The sequence below is a fragment of the Notolepis coatsorum genome, assembly GCF_963971535.1.
Source record: "Notolepis coatsorum genome assembly, chromosome: 13".
Taxonomy (NCBI): Eukaryota; Metazoa; Chordata; class Actinopteri; order Aulopiformes; family Paralepididae; genus Notolepis; species Notolepis coatsorum.
The window spans coordinates 99787370-99807962 of NC_140177.1; positions in this window are offsets into that span (position 1 = coordinate 99787370).

Consider the following 20593-nt stretch of genomic DNA (forward strand, 5'->3'; position numbering starts at 1 on the left):
CGCTACATGGTCTTCACCATCGTGTCAATCTCCACCTGCTGATTGTAGGCCACACAAAGTTTTCCCCGGACTGTTTCTTTGGGCTTCTCAAGCAGCGTTTCAGAAAGACCAAGGTGAACACTCTTGATGAGATTGCAGCAGTCGTAAGGGACAGCTCAGTGGCTGGAGTCAACATACCACAGCTAGTGGGAAAGGAAGATGGCACTGTAATCGTGCAGTCCTACAACTGGCAGGAACATCTGGGTCCTTACTTCAAGCCACTGCCACAGATCAAGCAGTACCAGCACTTTAGGTGGGTGTGGTCACTGTGTGTTGTGTATTTACTGTAATTAATTATTCACACTTTAGTGCAAAGAATGTCATTGGCAAATGATACAAATGCATTGATATTGTTATGTGCCCTGTACTAACGTTTCACTTTATTATTGCAGCTTTGATTCCAAGGAACCTGGGCCCTCATTCATCAACGTGACGTAGAAAATGTTCTATTTCCACACGTAAGCACAGAATTTAGAATGCGTGCACGCACAAAATAAACGGGATTTACCACACGTGCGTACGCAGGTTCTACACACACCTGTCATGATAAATATCACCTTGGCCCTGTGCCGAGGCTCGTGCACACTTTCACGTATTTGCATACCAAAACCGCCCCGATTAACCATATACGGTAATGGACACCCCCATGAAATGTGGAAGAATGGACTAAACCGAGGGTGTTGTACACTGTCGGATATTATATCTATTAACTTCCTAAAAGACCATTGCTGCCTGGACACCGCAAACACTAATAAAGACCATTAACCACTGTTTTGCGTTGCCCGTTAGTGTCATTAATGCATGCTGGAATAAGAATGCCTTTCTTAATTTATTTTTAATATTAATAATTATTATAATACAATAAAAGACAGCTCCGTCTTTTAATACACATATATTGTACAGTAACGTCAAATAAATACTACAGTCCCCGCTGAAATAAAGGTTCTGCACGCACATACCAGCAGTGATCTACAGCATAAAAGATAGCCACTTTATAATACTATTCTGAGTAGATAATTCATCTGTATCGCAACAGAGTCACGGATCTGGTCGGGGCAGGTAGCATTATGTCGGGAAAATCCTTATGAAATAAACAAAAGTAAATTAAAGAATTTAAAAACAAAGTTTAGCATATTAAATAGTTTTATAAGCTTTCTGAGTAGATAATTCATCTGTATCGCAACAGAGTCACGGATCTGGTCGGGGAAGGTAGCATTATGTCGGGAAAATCTTTATGAAATAAACAAAAGTGAATTAAGGAATTTAAAACGAAGTTTAGCATATTAAATCATTTTATAAGCTTATAGCTTTTTTCGTGCTGATTTGAGAAGGTCCAGCTGCAGAGCCGGAGAGCAACTCTCAGGGCCAAGATAGCACTTATACTATTTTGAGAGAGACAGCAGAGAGACAGACAGCAGAGAGACAGACAGACAGACACTGTTCCACAGTGTGTGTGTGTGTGTGTGTGTGTGTGTGTGTGTGTGTGTGTGTGTGTGTGTGTGTGTGTGTGTGTGTGTGTGTGTGTGTGTGTGTGTGTGTGTGTGTGTGTGTGTGTGTGTGTGTGTGTGTGTGTGTGTGTGTGTGTGTGTGTGTGTGTGCGTGCGTGTGTGTGACTACTAGTCTAATAGTAGAGACTCAGCCCCCCCCCCTCTGGACCACCTCCTAGTAGAGACTTCTCTAGGAAGAAGACGAAGATGAGGATTAAGGCGAGACACTGCAGGTGAATAGGCAAATATACTTTTTTTGTTGATTTTGAGATTTTGTTATATTTTGCTTCCTAAACATGTCTTCTATGAAACTAGTGACAATAAAACGTCAATAACACACATTTAGTTGTTCATTTTACTTCATTTTGCCTTATTGCATCCATAAATGTCCACATATTTAATGGGGAAGTGCCTCATTTGCATATATAAACATACATTTCAGAAAACTTGTCTCTACTAGGAGGTGGTCCAGAGGGGGGGGGGGGGGGGGGTCTCTACTGGGAGGTGGTCCAGAGGGGGGGGGGGGGTCTCTACTAGGAGACTAGTGGTCACACACACACACACTGTGGAACAGTGTCTATCTGTCTGTCTGTCTGTCTCTCTGCTCATAGCTCCAATTTGGGTCCCAAATTGCGGTACAAATGAAGGAGGTGTCTCGGGTAGTGGACTCTAGTTAATATTATGTTCTCTCTGCAATTAGACTGCCCCTCATTCATTCATTCATCCCTATCTGATGCTATCTCTGAAAACAGTTCCTGCGAGCGCAGTCAGTGCACCCGATAACGCTATATATATAAACCTGCATTCATTCGGAGAGAAAGACCTATTCCACATGCTATTTAGGGTTTGACAATAATTACACTAATATCGCTATTTCACAATGAACTATAATGTATTACGGGGGTCATACAGAACACGTCAGTCAAGCCTATTTCCGCGTTGAAACTAATGCATGCAACTGATCTATGCCGTCCGTCTGCAGTCCCCATATTCTACCACTGGGCGTCAGCTACGCATGCTCCGAGCTGTGCGTAAATATAAGCACGAAGTCAAGTTCAAGTTGAAATTGATGAATCCCACACTTTGCTTAGAAATGGTCGTATGCACAGGTTAAGCACATATCTGTGCGTAAGTCACATTGATGAATGAGGGCCCTGGTGTGGTTGTGGCAAAGATGTCTATTGATGGCGCTGAAACCAGATTCCAGCTGCTCCGTGACGTCCATGTCCTGCCGCCTATAGATGGACTTCCTGTGCTGCCACCACCGGGACTGGACTCTGCAAGACAACACTATCTGTTCCACAAGATCAGAGAGTTCTGTGATGAAGAAGCCCAAGACAAATAAACATAACAAAAGAGCTTGACGCAAGGTGTTAACCCCATAGAGAGAGGGGGGCCATGGAATACAATGCATTATTGGTAGGGTTGTAGAGTTGATTAACTCAAAAGTGTGAACCTCTCCACAAAGTTCGAAGGCCATTCATCTCTGAATGCGTTTACTGATATCACCATGATTCATAGGATGTAGCTTGAAAAGTATCCCACCAAAATGTTCAAGTGATGGCTTATTTTTAAGGTATGAGTCTGTACTTTCACAATATGTAAAAAAAAAAATTTGACATTGCCTCAACAAGTCCATCGTCCCCATGCCCAGTCACATGTGTCAAGTGCTCCTTTTACGTTTTCATCATATTTAGTCATCTTCATTTATTTTTCATTTAGTCAGTTTTGTCAACTAAATGTCTGAGCATTTTAGTCTTAGTCAGTTTTTGTCTCAATTTTGTCTTTTTTGTTTTAGTCTAGATTTTGTCGACAAAAGCGGATGACATTTTTGTCTATTTTTAGTTAATGTACAAAAAAGAAAACAAAATATTATATAAATTATAAAACTTTTTTTTTCTTTTCTTTTTTACAGCTACTGTTTTATATATACTGTTTTTTAGTAATAACTAGAAAGTAATGGTATTTATTCAACCACAGGTGATTGTATAGATTAGTATTAGTATCATTAAAAGTGCTATGCTTCACCCACAGAAAGGTTGTTGGCACATTGGTTCCACATGGACATTATACGTTGTTGCGCACTTCCTCCTAGCCAGAAGGCTCTGTTTTGGTTAGCTACTGTAGTAGCAGAGGCTCTGTTGTGATTTTAAATGCACAATAAATGTTCAACATTCTCTTTTGAGACTCCGCCTCAGACTCTTATCATTTGGCACTAAAAGCTAAACATTGTCACCTGTATGGCTGTCCGCAACATGTCATTAATTGTGTCGGAGAGGTCGATCAGTTAGCCACATTAGCATGAGCTAGGTTAGCCACTAGCTAACGCGAGCTAGATGGAAATACAAACAATGTAACGTTACTGGTGAAAAGGTGATTTACCTTGGAATACTCCTTTGCCAACTTGCTGTACTTTGCTTGCAGGTCTGCAGCTGGATTATGAATAGTCACAACTTTAGCCAAGGTAACGTTAAGCTAAAACTAGCTTTTCAAATAGCTCTTCAGCTAATGCTAATAACATAGCTCCCTGTCACACTGCTCAACTCGGGACGAGGGCATTAAGAAAAGTTATAATTATTTTGTCTCATCTTGTTTTAGTCAACAATATCAACATACATGAAGAGAAATTTCTTTCTGGTCTTTGTAAATAACATTTTTGTGTCCTCAGTTGTGGTCAACGATATTTAATAAACTATTTAGTCTCGTTAGCGTCAAGTGGTCTTCAATAACGTGACGTCACGTCTCGTTGTCGTCATGAAAAAAGCCTTCGTTGACTAACATCTTTCGTCATCATTTTAGTCAACAAAATTAACACTGTTCTGCAGTCCCTCCCGCCGTCCCTCTCTCTCTCTCTCTCTCTCTCCCTCTCGCTCGTTCTCTGCCTGTCAAACCCTGTTTGAGGAAGTGTCGGGTTACAATGCAGTCTCTGGTCTCTGCACTATAATGGTTGATGTGGGCGGTGGAGGTGAGTACAACCAGGGGCGGAGCTAAGCAAATCAAGGCTATTAACGTCACGGAAACCGTCAAATCAGAACAGTTTAGTTGAGTGAGGGAGGATCTCGATAACTCGAGACTAGACTGATAGTCAAAATGGTAATTAGAGATTTTATTAACTTGACAGACTGTGTTCTCATAGTGATTCCTTCATGTCAACGCTTCAGGCCTCCTTGGAATTAATTACTTAATCATAATTAAAATAAATATGACAATATTTGTATGATAAGAAATTACGCATTTGATGTTGGAAAAATAAATTATATGGATTCATCTGATCACAGGGCAGCTGGATTAATCATATCTGAACCAGCTATTTTGGACAAATGTATAATTACTTTAATTACTCAGATATTCAAAGACAATTATGCAATTATTGTGAAATGATTGAAAATAATAATTATTTATTGCCTTCTGTAAAATTTGTATTTCTTATTTGTTACATATCTGTTTTAATGATTAATTATATACATTTGAAAGTATGCAGGTCAACATGCAATATATCCCATTGATTGGTATACAATGGGACAGACCTTTGTTTGATATAGCTATAAACCTGCATTCCTTCGAATATATCATTAATCAATTAAACCTATACACCAACACTGAAATGACAGTGGATAAATAAGAACTAAAGCTAATCGTGTGAAGATAGACTGCATTAATATTCCATAAGTCTTGTGTGCGCCAGTATAGCCTACGTGTCTAATGAATGAACAGTATATAGGCTTATATTATTCTAATTACTTGTTTCATTAGGATTTAGTAGATACTATATATATGCTCTGCCCTACGTACAGTATAAGTACAGTCAAACAAGAGGTGGACGCGGGCAAATACTGCGGCATGGTCATGCTGGACCTACAAAAGGCCTTCGACACTGTCAATCACTCCATTCTGATTGACAAGCTAAAAGCTATTGCTTTTGATAGTTTATCAGTGAGCTGGAGGCAATCCCAGTGGTGAATATTCATGGAAGCCAAGGGAAGCCAAGCGTCCCCAAAAATATAAACAGTAAAAAAAAATTAAATTAAAACTTAAAAAGATTTTTTTTAAATTTTTTTTTATACTTTACAATAATAAAAAAAATCATTATTTTTTATCTCTGAGTTATAATAATTGTCTCCCTCATGGAGAAATTAACCGAACGAGCGAAACTGCGCCCACTCTCTCTAACACTGTCACTGACTGAGGCAGCCCATAGTCTGCCAGCCTGGTATCATTATTTTGATTGACATTTGGAGGCTTTTGGATGCTAGGCCGTTTTTAGTTTTGTTTATTTGTCCTATTGCTTAATTATTAGCCAATAAGATTCGAGCTGGGTTGGGCTTAGCGCCTAAGCCTTAACATGGCCCAGCTTGGTTTTAGGTAGGGGAATATATTAAAATGTTGCTTCTGGCCAATCAAATCACATTAAAAGCTAAATGTGACCAAACGTCATTGCGTCGCAGGCACTTTCGAATGCTCTAGTACTGTACATACTTTAGCGTTGCAATCATGGAAGAAGGAGATATTGTCGACTAGCTGGCTTGCTAGCTAACATTATGTAACGTTATGCGAGCATTGTTTGATTGATTGATTGAAAACTTTATTAATAACGACGCAATGAAGGATATAGCACTAGTTAGAGGGGAAATTCGGATTCCTCTCTCCGATTCATTCATTGAGCAGCAACTTATTTTTTCGCTGGCGGGACCTTTACTGGGGACCAGCACAGCACACCACTGTGGATATTCTGATTTAACAACAAATATATCTGTCCAGGAGGACCACATTGACCAGGTAAGCCTGCAATGCATAGGCTAGCTTGGTTGCTAACTAACGTTATCAGGCTAGCTTGGTTGCTAACTAACTTTATCAGGCTAGCTTGGTTGCTAACTAACGTAAACCAAGCTAGCTTGGTTGTAGCACCTTTCGTGACTGCGATGCAAGTCAGGTGCTCGAATACGCAGTCACTTATTCATCTGTAGTAGCTAGGTTAATTTGCACCACCAAGCACTGCTTAAAAGCTAGCGGTGGGTCCAAAATATATCAGATATAAATTTCAAAGGTACCCAGCGTTCCATTAGGGTTTCACACACACACGCGGCAGGGTTTGAAAGCTTGGCGTTGCTAATAAACATTTTAAATCATTTTTATAAACTGGTCAACGCTGCTCAAAACTGCTGTATTTCCGTATTTGGCTGCCTGGTGCGCCATCACAGCGCATGCGCATCATGCACCCAACGCCAAATGCAAGTTATGATTACAGTGTAAGGTAGTAGTAGTTATGATTACAGTGTAAGGTAGTAGTAGTTATGATTACAGTGTAAGGTAGTAGTAGTTATGATTACAGTGTAAGGTGTCATAGAAAATATCATCATGTCATTATAGATCTGTGTTGAGATATCATTTTATCTTTGTACAGCTTGACTGGTTATGGCCAGCTAGTATAATGTGTGTATGTGTGTCTTTAAAAGGTCCAAAGTACCCAGCTAGTCAAAACAAGGTTGTGTTATTACTCCCCTACTGAGAACCCAGTTTGTTTATACTTTCGTCATCATATGTTCTATTCTAATGTTACGTCTATAACAATTACGTGTATAATGTACAGTGTGACCAGACCTCTTGGTCACTTTGCTGGTCAGATTCAGTGTGTCAACACATGTTGTCTCTGCCTGTAAACTGAACGTTCATTTTGTGGCCACAGATGAAATAAACTATGTTTCTATTTTTAATAACAACTTTATTTATACAAACGGCTCATCGTTTTGTCCTTTAACATTTCCCATAACAGATGGCGACGAGAGATGTTTTTTTTTAAACCGATGGGTGTTGAGGTCGGCCGCCAAACGGACTCTGCAGAGAAGGTGAATCCTGGGATTCCAGGAGAGTGCTGCCCTGTCTCGACCTCCTCCGTGCAGGACGCAGAGGGGAGAGGACCGCTGTAAAAGGTACGTTCCGAAAGTAAGGCGAGGATTACATTTGTACCCGAAAGTAAGGTGAGGTGCAAAGTGTACTATGAGTATACTAGAAATAACTTAGTTCAGACAACAGTCCCGAAAGTAAGGCGAGGGCTGGGGTTTTTGGGAATCTCAAGGATCTTTTCAGGCGCTGCTCTGTTTTTTCAGAAGTAGAGACAGCTGTTTTTCTTGTTTGTGACTTTATCTAGTACCTTATCTGGTCAAAACTGCAGTTATTTAAGGGCGCTATTCGCTGCAAGTAGAGCTTTTTATTTTTGAGTGTTTGGAAGAAACTGACCATTTTCCTGCTCTGTTATTGGAACTATTTAAATATTATTACATTTGTATATATTACTGTGTGGTTGGCTCCAGGTTTTTTTTCCTTCTGAATACTTGGTTTAAAGGGTGCGAAAGAAAGGCGAGGATTACACTTGTTACCCGAAAGTAAGGCGAGGTGAAGTGTACCACGAGTATATTGGAAATATTATTTGGTTCAGGCAACAGTTCCGAAAGAAAGGCGAGGACTGGGGTTTTTGATCTTTTAAAACGCTGCTCTATTTTTGTATGGGGATTTTCTTTTCACAAGGGGGCAGGAATTGGGACTGTGTGTGGGGGAATTTACCTGTTGTCAGAAGAAGAGACAGCTGTTTTGTTTGTTTGCAACTGGTTTCCTAATACATTATCTGGTCAAATGGAAATTAAGATAAGGGCGTGCTCCGTATTGTAATTAGGGGTTTCGCGCTGCAAGTGGGCCTTTTTATTTTGAATATTTAGAGGAAACTGACCTTTCTACCATTTTATGTGCTGTGATATTGTATGGGAGAGGCAACGTGAGCTGCTCTGTTCATGGAGCTATTGACGTATAAACAGATAAGGGGAAAATAAGAGAAAATGTTTATTACTCTGTACTAAGTTAACTCTGTCTATTGTTTTATTACAGGTTCAAACTGTCAGGTATAAGACGACTTTGAACTGTTGAACAGTAATTCAGAAATGTTTTATTGCACTGTAAACACTATGAATGTGATTTGAATGAAATAAATGTGATAACGGGCAAAACAATTTTTAAAGTGTGGCTGAGAAAAAGAAAAAAAAGATGTCGGACAGCTTTTGATTTTTCTCTCCCTCTTTCTCTCTCTCTTTCTCTCTCTCTCTCTCTCTTTCTCTCTCTCTCTCGCTTTTGTGGGTTCTCGGTGCCGGGACGAGTGTCTTCTTCTGTCTCCTGCCGGTCCAAATGCCTGCCGCTGCCCGAGAAGAGGGGAAGCTGAAACTGCAGGTGATGGCTGATCTGCTGCTCCATTACAGCTGGACACCACCAACCCAGCTATGGGACGCAGCTAAAACACTGCCAACAGCTGATCAGTGAGAGAGGAGGCTGACGCCCACTGCTCTAGAACCAGGAGGCAGGTGCTGGCCCAGCTGACCACTGAGAGAGGAAGCTGAGGCCCACTGCTCTAGAACAAGGAAGCAGGTGCTGGCCCAGCTGACCTACTGAACCAGAGGCCTACCAGCTTGCTCCACTCTGCAGCTATAGCTAAGACCATCAGACACTGAGACAGTTCTCCTTGAGCAATCAGCCGAAGATAAAGATCTAAGCTAGCAGGTCTAAGCCATTCACCAGACCGGGGAAGACAGCCTGTTTCATCAGAACCGAGCCACGGCAGATGGGGCCATGGACTGCAGGCGGGGGGGTGTTTGGATGGACGGGAGGAGGAGGAGACCCCTAGACCACTCCGAGATTCTACAAAATGATTAGGCAAGTCTGAACCGCATTACATTACATTATCTCAAAAATATTCAGAATGAAGATTGAGGTTGTTGGAATGTTTTTTGTTTTGTGTGTGAGATTATGTTTTTCATTCTTTGTAGAGTGTTTTTTCATTATTCTCAGAGCTTTGGCTCTCAGAGTCAAGTGTTTCCTGTTTTTGTTTTTTGTTTTATCTGCTCTGCTCTTAGATGAGCAGCCCTGCAGCTATCTCATAAGAGAAAATGTATTAATATTAGTCATTCACTGGAATATTCTAGAATACACAAAAACGTTGTAATTTTTCGGCCTATTTATGAATAGTTTTCAAATAAACGCTAGATCAGGGGTGGCCAACCAGTCAGAGACTAAGAGCCACAAAAAAATGACTGTGGTACCACAAAGAGCCACACCATATACCAGCGTTTCTCAACCTTTTTTTTCAGTCACGGCACCCTTCATGTGTTTATAGGTCTCACCCTCTGGCCTCTGAAGTTGCTAATGTCTTTTTTATTTGGGCCTCACAGGGTTAAAAGTACCCTGTGAGACCCACGGTTGCAAAATTACAAAATCACTTTTAGCCATTTAAAAAAATAATGTTTATTTAAAAAATGTTAAAGGGGAACTATTTTACTATTTCTTTCACTATTTGGGCACTTTTACACAATTCCTGTGAGTCTATGGAACACCTAGGTTTTTTTTCAAAAAAAATGCATTGTTTTGTATTTCTAATCAAGTACTAAAAACCGCATTTTTCTACCTCAAGATCTTAAGCCGTTTTGAGGCTGGGCTCCAACCACTGTGTGGCCTGGTGCCAACTGCCACATCAACTGCCACATTATTATGCAGCTGAGAAATCTCTGACATCACAGATATGCACATTTTCAGATGACTCAGTTCAGTGAGGGTGAATATTGTGAGAGGAGAATTGGAAGAAATCGCCAATATGAGAATTAGAGACATATATCCTATTAATATAAGTCCACATAGCTAAGAAACAATGGTAAACACTGAAAAAAGCCATTTATAAGATAGTTCCCCTTTAAGCACATGTATAGTCAATTGGTCCTGTTGTTCAGCTTCACAATGCTATTTGATAGTAAATGTGTTTATATGTCCCACCCTCTGGCCTCTGAAGTTGCTAATTTCTTTTTAATTTGGGCCTCACAGGGTTAACCTCTTAAGCCCGAGATATACAGTAAAAGTGTATATTTTCAGCATTATGTTTGTTTACCAATTATTTTAACTGTTATTAGTGAAATATAAGATTATAGAAATCTCAGGTCATTGAGTCGGAAACCAGCGCATATTGACAGGAGGAAGTGGCACAGCCAAAAGTGAGTGTAGTCTTTTGAAGGAAGAGACTCAGGGCTTTCAAATTTCGAAAAACTACCCTACCCAGCTCACACCAGCCCCTGTCAATCATCTGACTTCTGGATTTACTTTTTAATTTCTCTTATTTTTTGGGATTATCTCCCACAAACCTGAACGTTATTGCCATAAAACAGAACGCAGTTAGTTTCTCTACCTTTCTGTGAACGTCTTGCAAAAAACGGTGTTGCAATATGATGAAGAATGGTGGAGAAATTTACATTATAAAAAAGATGGCAGAATTCAGTACTGTATCTACAAAACCTTCTGTTTAATCATCTTCCCTTTATTCATTTGCTTAGATTTTTCAGGTCTGGTCAATTTTAGCATGGTGTTATTTACAGTCAAAGATAATTTTTTTTTAAATAGAATTGATATTCTCCTTTGGTTCATTACAATTTACTCAAGCCTAGTAACAGACACACTATTTCTGACACTGATCCATATATGTCCCTAGATTCAGATACCAAGAACATGCAAATGGACCATTTAAAAAAAAATGTAAATGTTTATTCTACGTCCTTATGGAATGAGTGACATAAAAAAAAAAAAGTAAAAAAAAAAAAATTTAAAAAAATTTAAAAAAATTTAATTTTTTTTATGGATGGAAGAGCCGCACATTGACGGGCAAAGAGCCGCATGCGGCTCGCGAGCCGCGGGTTGGCCACCCCTGCGCTAGATTATCGATAGTATATTTATGTGTACGTATGCACGCTGGGGCCGCGACCTGAAAATCGGTTATCTGATTTCCTCAACAGCGATCGCGCACAGACACACACATAGGAGACACGTTGATATCTCAGCGAATACAACTCTGATTATCCCAAGACTGGTAAAATAGATTCCTTACCTCAGATCAGATGTTCTCCAAAAAGATCATTCCAATTCCTGATCGCCATTCCAAAAATCGATCACTACTGTCTACTATCGATTGGCTACTGTGAATATATATTCCAGGCTGATTCCCGTCCCGTGATCACTTCCATGTTCATCAGACGGCTTGCCAGCTCAGGGAGCCAGCTGGCCCCGCCTCTACATATCACTGATCCCAGGTCAGTCTAAGCGACTGATGTGCAGTTACTCAGGGATAGGGGGCGCTTTTTTCCATTCTGAGCTGCTGATGGGGCTGATGTACCAACGGGAGACTCGGTTGATGAAATATGAATTCAGATCGCTAATAAAAAAAGAAAACGATAATTGTCGTCGTGGGCATTCAGGCATTGGGCTGATAAAATGTCATATGACTGAAAGTGTTAAGCAAACCTTAAGAATATATATATATATATATGTATGTATATATATATATATATATATATATATATATATATATATATATATATATATATATATATATATATATATATATATATATATTAGGGCTGTCAGTTTATCGCGTTAATTAGATTAATTAATTACACAGCAAATTATCGCGTTATGAAAATTGACGCAAAATTAATTACAGCCGACCTATATTTACTTTAGACAAGTGGCAAATCGGTGCGCTTTTATTTTGAAATCCACGCTTGAGTTGGGCGTATTAAACTTGGCCCATTGAATGACCCGTAGCCTACTTGATCGTCACTTCACACATGCGTCGTCTATCAAACAAAACAAACACACAAAGGAATTAGCTCAGCTGGAACAAGATGTCAGCATCACCCGAGGCGATACTCCTGGGACCTATGAACGGCAAGTTCAATTTCAAAAAGAATATAGATGGGACAGTAAACAAGACCATTGTAATATGTAGCTTATGTCAAAAAGAATTTGCGTATCACCGAAGCTGCTCTAGTCTAACGTATCACATGAACGCTAAACATGTCCAGGCAAGTTGTTCGAGCAGCTCCAGTGTAGCTAACGTTAGCTCCAGAGCAACTCGCACGCTTCGTCAAACCACTCTTGGAGAATTACCGTTAGGCAAACGGTTGAGTAAATCCACCACAGACAAACTAACCAACAGCGTCGCGAAGTGGATAGCAAAATATTGTAGGCCAATAGCTATAGTGGAAGATAAGGGTTTAGCGGAGTCATTTCGAATAGCGTCGTCTGACCCAAATTACAAGCTACCCTCGAGAGCTACAGTGATGAAAAGGATCCACAACATGTATGACACAGAGAGGGAGGCGAGGGAAGAAGTGTTGGCACGGGCTGGCCCAATGGCCCTAACGGGTGATCACTGGACGTCGGTGGGCAATCATAATTATTTGGGTGTCACAGTGCACTTGATCGATACTGAGTGGAAACTGCAATCATTTGCATTAACGGTGACCAAAACTGTGGGCCGCCATTTCGCCGATGCGTGTGCTGAACAGTTCAACACCGTAATAGAGGAGTGGAATATAAAAGATAAAGTCACATCTATTGGGACTGATTCCGCCCGTAATATGATAGCAGCAGCGCGCTATATGCCGTTCCAGCACATGCCATGTGCTGCACACGTGCTGCAAAGAACCATCACAGTCTCCCTTGAGGACAGAAGCCTTGACACCACCCTGGCAAAGTGCCGCAAGATTGTAGGCCACTTCAAGCACAGCCCTGCCAGTACAGAAGAACTGCAGCAGCAGCAGACTGCCCTCGGACAAGCAAAAGAGCCCATGATACAAGATGTATCCACAAGGTGAGACTGTTTAACTACCTGTTGTATGCTTAGGGTAAATTTAGTGTGTGTGTGTGTTTATTTCTTTGTATTCTGTACAATTGCATCATGCTGCATTAACAACCCCCAGTGGGACTAATAGTTATTTTATTGAATTGGAAGGTGGAATTCGACACTGGCCATGATCTCACGGTACCTGAGGAACCAGGAGGCTGTGACTGCCACTTTGGCCCAACAGAACCACAAGCTGTCCATGCTGACCCCCACAGAGTGTGACAAACTGAAGAAGCTGGAGCTTGTACTTGAGCCCTGCAGGTAAGTGTCTCTCCCTCTCTCTCTCCCCCCATACACCCCCCTCCTCTCTCTCTCTCCCCCATACACACACCTCACACCCCACTCTCTCTCTCCCATACACACACCTCACCCCCCAATCTCCCCCATACACACACCTATCTCTCTCCCATACACACACCTCACCCCCCCCTCTCTCCCCCATACACACACCTATCTCTCCCATACACACACCTCACCCCCCCTCTCTCCCCCATACACACACCTATCTCTCTCCCATACACACACCTCACCCCCCCCCTCTCTCCCCCATACACACACCTATCTCTCCCATACACACACCTCACCCCCCCCTCTCTCCCCCATACACACACATATCTCTCTCCCATACACACACCTCACCCCCCCCCTCTCTCCCCCATACACACACCTCACCCCTCTCTCTCCCATACACACACCTCACCCCCCCCCCTCTCTCCCCCATACACACACCTATCTCTCTCCCATACACACACCTCACCCCCCCTCTCCTCCCCCATACACACACCTATCTCCCTCTCATACACACACCTTCACCTCTTTCTCTCTCGCTCTCTTGTTTCACTGCAGGTATGTGACTGAGCTCCTTGGAGGGGAAACCTACGTCTCATGCTCTGTGGTGCTCCCCGCACTCTGCCACCTAAACCGCATCATGGACCTCAACGAGGAGGATCCGGGCTACATGGTAAAGTTCAAGGCCAGCTTCACGAAGGACCTGGACGCACGCAAAGCGACCCTCAACAACAGATGGCTGAAGCTGGCTACAGCCCTCGACCCGCGATTCAAGGACTTGAAGAGCGTACCAAAGGACGAGAGGGATGAGGTGTGTGTGTGAATGAGAAGACCAGTGTTAAGTCCTTAGGCTGTCATGAAAAGTCCTATGCAACTAATTAATTGTCCCTCTTATTAGGTGTGGACCTGGCTTAAAGAGATGCTGCCAGGACCAGAAGCAGACAAAGCTGCTCCACAAGCCACAGAGGACGAGCCACCAGCGAAGAGGACCCTCCTCCTGCTGTCTTCAGACTCTGATTCAGATGAAGTCAGGGTACTGTCAGGACAATTAGACCTCTACAAAGCTGAGCCCAGCATCGGAATGAATGACTGTCCACTGGAGTGGTGGGCAGCTCACGCAAAAGCCTATGGACAGCTGTCTCCTCTTGCTCGCAAATATCTGGCTACTCCTGCTACCTCTGTGCCATGTGAGAGGCTATTTTCACTTGCAGGTCACATAGTCCAAAAGAAGAGGGCAGCCTTACTCTCAGACAATGTAAACAAGCTTGTTTGTCTTAGCAATTGGCTCAAGGAATAGATTTGTCATGCATACAGTAGACCCTGCACTAGACCCTGCACTAGACCCTGCAGTCATGCCCCAGACCCTGTAGTAGACCCTGTAGTCATGCCCCCAGAAACTGTAGTAGACCCTGTAGTCATGCCCCCAGACACTGTAGTAGACCCTGTAGTCATGCCCCCAGACACTGTAGTAGACCCTGTAGTCATGCCCCCAGACACTGTAGTAGACCATGCCCCCAGACACTGTACTAGACCCTGTAGTCATGCCCCCAGACACTGTACTAGACCCTGTAGTCATGCCCCCAGACCCTGTAGTCATGCCCCCAGACACTGTAGTAGACCATGCCCCCAGACACTGTACTAGACCCTGTAGTCATGCCCCCAGACACTGTAGTAGACCCTGTAGTCATGCCCCCAGACACTGTAGTAGACCATGCCCCCAGACACTGTACTAGACCCTGTAGTCATGCCCCCAGACCCTGTAGTCATGCCCCCAGACACTGTAGTAGACCATGCCCCCAGACACTGTACTAGACCCTGTAGTCATGCCCCCAGACACTGTAGTAGACACTGTACTAGACCCTGTAGTCATGCCCCTAGACCCTGTAGTCATGCCCCCAGACACTGTACTAGACCCTGTAGTCATGCCCCCAGACACTGTACTAGACCCTGTAGTCATGCCCCCAGACACTGTAGTAGACCCTGTAGTCATGCCCCCAGACACTGTAGTAGACACTGTACTAGACCCTGTAGTCAGTATATTAATATTTGAATAGTCATATTTGGCACTATATCGTCGAGTTGGACGTAGTCTATTAAGCTAATAATAGTCTGTTAATATATAGTGCTTTGTGCGGTGAGAATACTACCGTAGTCAGTACCCCATCGTTTCGGGCAGAGAACTGGCTGCTTATCCAGGGTGGTTGACCCCACGTGAAGCTGCACCCGAGGAGCCCCAGAGCCGACGAGCGAGTGGACCTGTATACCGGATTATTCTGCCGACGACAGCCCGCCTTCCCAGGCACGGATTATGCTTTGTATACTTTGATTATTCCATGGATAAAGACCCCCGACACTGTAGTCATGCCCCCAGACACTGTAGTAGACACTGTACTAGACCCTGTAGTCATGCCCCCAGACACTGTAGTAGACACTGTACTAGACCCTGTAGTCATGCCCCCAGACACTGTAGTAGACACTGTACTAGACCCTGTAGTCATGCCCCCAGACACTAGCTTGCTGTGGGCTGTTTTGATTTTTGAGGATACTGTAGCTTAGTGTAAACTGTTATTGGCTGTATCAGCAACAAATGTTACCTTATTGAGAGGTATGTTTTCATTCATTTTATTTTATTCAATTTAATAAAATTGATTTCTAAAGCATTCTTCACTTGCAGGTCACATAGTCCAAAAGAAGAGGGCAGCCTTACACACAGACAATGTAAACAAGCTGAAGCTTGTTTGTCTTAGCAATTGGCTCAAGGAATAGATGTCATGCATACAGTAGACCCTGTAGTAAACCCTGCACTAGACCCTGATTTTTGAGGATACTGTAGCTTAGTGTAAACTGTTATTGGCTGTATCGGCAACAAATGTTACCTTATTGAGAGGTATGTTTTCATTCATTTTATTTATTTATTTATTCAATTTAATAGAATTGATTTCTAAAGCATTCTTCACTTGCAGGTCACATAGTCCAAAAGAAGAGGGCAGCCTTACACTCAGACAATGTAAACAAGCTGAGGAATAGATGTCATGCATACAGTAGACCCTGTAGTAGACCCTGCACTAGATCCTGCAGTAGACCCTGCAGTAGACCCTGATTTGAGGATACTGTAGCTTAGTGTAAACTGTTAGCTGTATCAGCAACAAATGTTACCTTATTGAGAGGTATGTTTTCATTTTATTTATTTTATTTATTTAATAAAATTGATTTCTAAAGCATTCTTCTTGGTGTATTTAATTGATCAGTCACCTGCTACAATAATGTAATGTCCTTGAATTTTAAATATTTATATGAATATGAAATATAAATATGCGATTAAAATGCGATTAATTAGATTAATTAATTACAAAACCTGTAATTAATTAGATTAAAAATTTTAATCGCCTGACAGCACTAATATATATATATGTATGTATATATATATATATATATATATATATATATATATATATATATATATATATATATATATATATATATATATATATATATTCTTAAGGTTTGCTTAACACTTTCAGTGCCCATCACGTTATATATATATATATATGAATAAAAAACGTTAATCCATTTTTTTTTAATAACTTATTTTTTTGGCATCCTCTGTTATTTTACCCACGCGATGCCACTGTGCAATCCTACCTTGAGGGGAGAGAACAGATGGTGGAGGTAAACGGTACTCTATCCCCCTCACATCAGTCATGTAAAATCCAAGATGGCCAAAAGTGTGGGGATTATGTATCGAGCCAAGAATTTTGTCAACCAAAGGTCACTTCTCATCCTCTACCATGCACTTGTAGTCCCATATTTAAATTATTGTCTGGAAGTATGGGGAAATACTTATCGTTCCAATATATCACCTCTTTATATTCTGCAAAAAAAGGCCATAAGGATTGTGTACAGTGCTAAGTACAACCAACACTCTACACCATTGTTTTTACAAGCATCAGCTTTTAAATTATGGGACTTGATCAAAATTAAAACTGCAGAAATCATGTTCAAAGCTTCACATAACTCTCTTCCAACCCCCATCCAATATCGGTTCACTGAGAGGGTAGGAACCAGGAATTATAATCTTAGAGGGAAACAGAAACTACAGCAACCGGGTGTAAGAACCACTCTAAAATCTATGTGTATATCTGTTTGTGGAGTAAAATTATGGAATGGATTGGACGAGGACGTTAAACTGAGTAAAAACATATACCAGTTTAAAAGAAAGTTAAAAAAAGGAATATTGGAAAGGTATAAGGAGGAGGGTGAACATGATGTTTGGCATTAAAAGGAGTATGTATATAAAATATGTATTGACTGGTCAGACTCATGTGTGTCTTGTTGAGATGTCGGGGGATGTGGGAAGCGGAGCTGTGTTACATGTTGTATGTAGAGAGGGTGATGGCCGGGGTGTGGGGAATGGAAGTTCACAGGATTGGCTTCTTCCATCCCACTTTTCGGACCATGGGTGGTGTCTGTTGTTGCTGTTGTCTATTGTTTTGTGGTGGTTGTAGTGTTGTTTTGTGGTTGTCTTGTATTGTATAGGTTGTATGGTTTGAAATGAAAAATGAAACTGATACTGATACTTGTTTAGTTTAAGAATAGGGGGCAGGTAACCATAAGATTTATTCTTCTTCCTGCTCCTTTTGCCCATGGTAGAACTCTATTTATGATTTTGTATGAAAACTGTATGATTGTATTGCTTCCATGTGGCAAATAAAAATTCTGAATCTGAAAAAACAGAGTCCATTCTCTTCGGATCAAATAACAAACTCAGCAAGACCGACGGCTTCTCAGTTACAGTGGGTGACAATATTGTCACAAGGAAAGATGAAATTACATACCTAGGGTCCATCCAGGGCCGCCTCAGGGGGTGTGCGAGCAGTGCGGTCGCACAGGGCCTCGCGGGAAGGGGGCCTCGCAAAATAAAAAATAAAAAAAAATAAAAAAAAATTTTTTATTTAATTTTTTTTTTAATTTTTTTTAATTTTTTTTTTTTTTTTTTTTTTGCGAGGCCCCCCTTCCCGCGAGGCCCTTTTTCATCACATACCTAAAATCTAGTTTTGCTTATATGCTTATATATTTCACATTAGACACGTTTGTAGAATGTGTCTGACTTGTTCCTGGGTCTGCACCTGGGTCACTATTGGAGCTCTGGTGCTCTGCAGCAGGCATTGGTTTCAACGAAGGGAGTGGTTACTTACATCATAGTACGCCGCCGGAAACTTAAACGAAGAAGAAGAAGAAGAAGAAGAAGAAGAAGAAGAAGAAGAAGAAGAAGAAGAAGAAGAAGAAGAAGAAGAAGAAGAAGAAGAAGAAGAAGAAGAAGAAGAAGAAGAAGAAGAAGAAGAAGAAGAAGAAGAAGAAGAAGAAGAAGAAGAAGAAGAAGAAGAAGAAGAAGAAGAAGAAGAATCAGCTGCGTTTGAATATTTCGCGCGTGCAGCTTTTGACTATTATGCTTAGTTATGCCAGCCAAGGTCGGTCATTATCAGTCGGTCAGTCACCAAGGAACGTTGACGAAAGGCGGGACAAATGGCCGGAGCCTTGTCATGATGCAGTCGGGATATAGGCCATGGCCCATGATGATGTCGGCTAGTAGCTAGCTTAGCTAAAGGCTATCTAGCGTTAGCTAACCTGCAGCCAAGGATGAAGAGGGTCGTTTGGCAGATGAACTTCGTCAACTCCACGCGGTTGTCTCCATCCTCTTGGACGTTTGGTGAGTTTTTAACCTATTCTATTAACTCTATTCTATTCCCGCCGTGGACATCGCTCTCTCTCTCTCTCTCTCTCACTCTCTGGAGCTAAACTGGCCGACTAGCTAATAGTACTACTAGTAGCTAACGGTGTGTGCCTGGTGTCAGCACCTGGCTGTATGTAGCCGCATAGCTTGCTTCTGCGTTAGCTAATGGTTAGCGATAGCCTGGTTGAGCTAACTGTTAGCCAGTTAGCTGTTTAGCTTCGACGTTAACTGCCGGCTGCGCTCGGCTGGGAACGTTCGTTTGATGCTATCAGTTAGCCTTGAGTTAGCTGTTAGCTTGTGCTACGACCATTGACATTAGCCGTGAGAATAGCAGGGGGTTCTGGCACTCTGACTACGACATCATCTTTGACAGAAGATGTAGTCGGGCCTGCACCATGACAAGGCTCTGGCAGCAGCTTATTTTTGTCCCGACAGCGAGAGGCCTTTCGTCAACGTGGAGACCTGTGTTACGGCCTTTCGCCCTGCGTTCCTTGGTGCAGGTAAGATTAATGAAAATGTCATGACATTACCCCACTCTTCCTTCCTTCCCCTCCCGAATGTTTTGTTAATAACGATGTTTTTTTCCAGGCAAAACATATGCTACTTCACAACATTTGGAGATACGACATGTGCTGTGTGTGAATGTCTTGGTCGTTTGTGTAGCTTGGGTAGCGTTGGGCCGTTGGCCAAAGCTGTGTGTGTCACAGTACCTGGCTAGCCTATTTAGCTGATGTCGGCCATTGGCTCCTTGCTGCTTTGGTTTCTCTGGTATAGACCCTCTTCTCTTTGGATTTAAGTGTTGATCTTTGTCCTTTTGGATCTCTCATACATGCTCTCTCTCTCTCTCTCATACATGCTCTCTCTCTAACACACATGCTCTCTCTCTCTCTCTCTCTTTCTAACACACACAGTCTGCCTATGGCGGCCTTTCTCGATGGCTAGGCTGTGCTCGCTGAGTCTGTATAGTCAAGGATCTTCAGTCACAGTGCTCAGGTATTCTGCCACTGTGTACTCTCTGTTTAGGGCCAAATAGCATTTCAATTTCTTTCCAATGTGTCTCTCTCTCTCTCTGTACACTGTATATTGACTGTAGAACGGGAGCTCTCTCTCGCTCTCTATTTTGCTATATGTTGACTGTATCATGCCCCGCCTCGGGCAGCGCTATTATTTCTCGCACAGGGCCTCGCATTTCTCCCAGGCGGCCCTGGGTCCATCCTAGAGGTAAATCTTTCCTGTGACAAAATGGCATCCAAGGTAATAAAAAAAGTCAACCAACGAACTAGATTCTTGTACCGGATCTCCTCTCTGGTAAACAAGAACACCCTGAAGACTCTGGCAGGAGCACTC